Below are 4,956 nucleotides of genomic sequence, written 5' to 3' on the forward strand. Positions count from 1 at the left end.
TGTGGTAGACATTTTCTACATTCAAAACCTCAAGAAGAAGCCGACAAAAATCTTCCGCGAGTATGCTACTTGTTGGAGATCAGAGGCCGCCAAGGTAAGGCCACCAATTGAAGAAGAACAGATGAACAAGTTCTTTGTTAGAGCTCAAGATCCGCAGTACTATGAAAGGCTGATGGTTATCGATAATCACAAGTTCTCAGACATCATCAAGTTAGGATAAAGGATATAAGAAGAAATCAAGAACGGGATGGTGACTAATTTCGAGGCACTGCAAGCCACAAACGAAGCCTTGCAATCCCCTGGGAATTTCAAAGAAGAAGTAAGTGGGTGCCGTAATGGTGGCCCAGGGCCCTAAGTATCCCCTTACATACCAAACACCTCCACCCACATATCAAGCATCACCTCCAAAATACCAATACCCTGCCACCATCTAACATGCCTATAATGCCCAACCTGCATATTACCATTCACCTCCACCCGCCTACCAAAACTACCCAAAGCCACGACCAAACTTTGACCGCAGAACTCCTAGACAATACACCCCAATCGCTGAACCCATAGCCCAATTGTATAAGAGACTAAAGGCCGTTGTTTACATCACCCCTATTCCTGCTATTGCTGTTAAGAACACTTCCCAGTGGATTAACCCCAACAAAAATTGTGCCTACCACTCAGGCATGAAGGGTCATACCATCGAGGAATGCTACATGTTAAAGGACAAGATTCAGACACTGATCGACACCAAGGTTATATAGGCAAAAGAAGCCGTGCCAAATGTCCGTAATAACCCTCTCCCGGATCATAGGGGCGAGGGAGTAAATGTTATAAAAATTGATAAGGAATGGGATCAGAAGGGATCCATTGGACTTATTCGAGAGGGGGATACTCCCAAAACATCTCCTATCAGCCTCTCACCGATTGTGGTGCAAACCCAGGCACCATTTGAGGCTGAGGTAGCTACTCCTTGATAGTAGCTCCCACACAGTCTTATAAGTCCGATACCGTCCCATGGGATTATGTTGGGAGGCAAGAAGGAAAGAGAAAGCTAAAATGGAAGAAATAAATGCTGCGTAGGGTATGACTAGAACTGGCAGAGTTTATACACCTGAAAATCTTGGAGGAACAAGCAAAGAAGCTGCATCTAAGCCACCTGTGATTGAGACGAGCACTGATGATCTTTGGCAGAAGGTACATGCAAGATAATACTCTGTGGTTGATCACCTGAACAAGACTCCCGCCCAGATATCCATTTTGTCACTATTGCGAAATTCAGACGCATGCCTTGATGAAGGTGTTAAGTGAAGCTTATGTGCCTGCCAGTATCACTAGCGGGGAGATGGCTAACATGGTCGGACAGAGTCATAAATTTACTTTCCACGAAGATGAGGTACCGCCAGAAGGGTTGATCCACAAAAAAGCATTACATATCACTGTGCAATTTGAAGACAAGTTCATTGCCAGGGTCTTGATAGATGGAGGTTCGAGCCTGAAAATATGCTCGCTGACCACTCTGAAAAGATTAGGTAAAGGTCTGCATGATATACGGATGGGGATCATGAATGTGAAAGCGTTCGACGAATCTCAGAGAGCCACTATTAGAGAAATCAACCTTGATCTATGGATGGGCCTGACCTGGTTTGATGTCGAATTCCAAGTGCTAGACATATCCGCCACCTACAACCTGTTGTTGGGACGACCATGGATGCACGCAGTCGGGGCAGTCTCTTCTACCCTGTACTAGGTGTGAAGTTCGAATGGAATCGTCAGGAGGTGATCATTCATAGAGATGGAAGCAACCCTATTTACACAAACCAGACCGCGCCAGTTATAGCAAACAGGAGGAAATTGAGAGGAGAAACATACCACCGCATTGAGTGAGTAAACACAATTGAGAAAGATCGATGGTGGAGCAATAAGATAGAAAGCATATTGATCTTGGCCTAAAGCTTCAGGGGATCACAGAACCCATACTGCCACAATATCATGGCATGCCTTTGGGCTCAAATATGAATATACCATGCAAGAGTACCAGGATTGGACACCGCTGTGGGGCACCGATTACTATCCGCTGGAACAACCCATACCACTGCTGCACCATACATTCTACCAGACTGGCATGATTTTGGGATCCGAGGAAGATGAGATTTTGGACGGTATGAGGAAGCTGTTTCTGAACGAGGAAGACATGGACTGTAGTGCAATTTTAGAGGAGGAGGAGGAAGACCTTAATATTCAAATAGTGGGAGAAGGATCTGTTCTCAAGAACTAGGCCGATGCATCATCCCGGGCTCGCCGAGTACCTGAGTAGCCTAGCAGAATTAGAATGACTTATTTTTAAATTGTTTTTGAGCATTTAGGACATTTTCAGTCTTTTGTTTTGAAATAATTACTCGAGCCATCGAGTCGTACTTATTGACAATTTTAAGCTTTATTAATGCATTATTGCTTTTCGTAATTATTATTATCTTTCTACACTCTTTTCAGCGAAATTATTACATATCCTGATGAACCTACAACTGTGACATGTAATGAGACAACGCAATAGCAGGAAAGTGATTCGGACGATTTGGAAGATGATATAATACTTGAGGAAATTGTCAAAGAAGTAGAGAATTTTGAGAATAAACCAAAGTCCAACTTGGAGGAAACTGAGGCAATTAACTTAGGGGATTCTGAAACAGTGATTCGGAAGATTTGGAAGATGATATAGTACTTGAGAAAATTGTCAAAGAAGTAGAGAATTTTGAGAACACACCAAAGTCCAACTTGGAGGAAACTGAGGCAATTAACTTAAGTGATTCTGAAACAGTCAAAGAAGCTCGCATAAGCATTCATCTATCACCGCCAGAGAAGGAAGAATACATCAAGTTTCTAAAGGAATATGAGGATATTTTCTCATGGTCCTACGATGACATGATTGGGTTAAGCACATCCGTAGTAGCTCAAAAGCTACCTACCAACCCCATGTGTCCGCCAGTATTTCAGAAAATTCACGCTAGATATGAGTCTGAAAATAAAAGAGGAGGTTACCAAGCAAATCAAAGCCCAGGTCCTTCGAGTGGTCGAATACCCGACCTGGTTAGCCAACATTGTGCTAGTTCTGAAGAAAGATGGGAAAGTCAAAATGTGTGTTGACTATCGAGATCTGAACAGATCAAGCCCTAAGGATAATTTTCCGTTGCCCAATATACACATATTGATCGACAACTACGCCAAGCATGAACTCCAATCCTTTGTGGATTGCTTCGCAACTCGCAGGATACCACCAGATTTGGATGGATGAGGAGGACACCGAAAAGACAGCCTTTATTACCCCATGAGGGGTATATTGTTATAAAATGATGCCATTTGGTTTGAAGAATGTTGGAGCCACCTACATGAGGGCTATGGCGACCCTTTTCCATGATATGATACACAAGTAAATATAGGTGTACATGGATGATGTTATCATCAAATCTAAGAAATGTTCAGATCACATAGCAGACCTGAGGAAGTTTTTCGACCTACTTCAAAAGTACAATCTGAAGCTAAATCCTGCAAAGTTTGCTTTCGGAGTCCCTGTTGGGAAGTTGCTGGGTTTCATCATCAATCACCGCGGTATTGAGCTAGACCCGTCAAAAATCAAAGTTATTCAAGATTTGCCACCACTAAAGAACAAGAAAGACGTGATGAGTTTCCTGGGACGCCTAAATTATATTAGCCGTTTTATAGCACAATCAACGGTGATATGCGAGTCGATCTTCAAGATGTTGAGGAAAGATGCTGCGACAAACTGGACCGAATAATGTCAAAGGGCTTTTGACAAAATCAAGGAATACTTATCTAAACCGCCCATGTTGGTCCCGCCAGAACCAGAAAGACCTCTGTTGCTGTATCTGTCCGTGTTGGTTGGAGCCTTTAGCTGCGTTCTGGGGCAACATGATGAAACTGGGAGGAAAGAGTAGGCGATAGATTATCTGAGCAAGAACTTCCCACCTTATGAGGACCAATATTCTTTATTAGAGCGCACCTACTATGCTTTGACATCGATAGCCCAGAAGTTGAGACATTATTTCTGTGCGTACACTACATATCGTATATCAAGGATAGATCCGCTGAAGTACATCTTTCAGAAACCCATGCCTACAGGTAAGTTAGCAAAGTGACAGATATTGCTAAGTGAGTTCGACATCATTTATGTGACTCAGAAGGCAGTCAAGGGGCAAGAATTGGCCGATCACTTGGCAGAGAATCCCATAGACGGAGAATACAAACCATTGAAGACGTATTTTCCCAATGAAGAAATGTCATTTGTAGATGAGGATATCGCTAAAACATATGACGGTTAAAGGATGTTTTTCGACGAAGCAGAAAACTTCAAGGGAGTGGGCATTAGGGCTATCTTGGTATCAGAAACTGGTCAACATTATCCTGTTTCCGCAAAGCTCAGGTTCCCATACACCAACAATATGGTGGAGTATGAGGCCTGCATCTTGGGACTCAAGATGGCCATCAACATGAATGTTCAGGAGTTGCTGGTAATAAGAGATTCTGATCTATTGGTATATCAGGTACTAGGAGAATGGGCCACAAAGAACATTAAAATATTACCATACTTGCATTGTGTATAAGAGTTGATCAAGAGGTTCATAAAAATAGAATTCAAGCATGTTCCAAGGATCCAGAATGAGTTTGGAGATGCATTAGCTACCTTGTCTTCCATGATACAACATCCAGACAAGAATTTCATTGATCCTATCCTAATAGAGATTCTTAAGAAGCCGGCTTATTGTGCTCATGTTGAAGAAGAGTTTGACGGAAATCCATGGTTCCACGATATCAAGGAATATTTGGAGAAAGGAGAATACCCACAAAATGCCATGCACACTCAGAAGCGTACACTTCGAAGATTGGCCAACCATTTCTTTCAGAACGGAGAAATTCTGTATAGAAGGACTTCTGACTTGGGATTGCTGC

Source organism: Nicotiana tabacum, chromosome 21 (assembly GCF_000715075.1).
Source record: "Nicotiana tabacum cultivar K326 chromosome 21, ASM71507v2, whole genome shotgun sequence".
NCBI classification, from domain to species: domain Eukaryota; kingdom Viridiplantae; phylum Streptophyta; class Magnoliopsida; order Solanales; family Solanaceae; genus Nicotiana; species Nicotiana tabacum.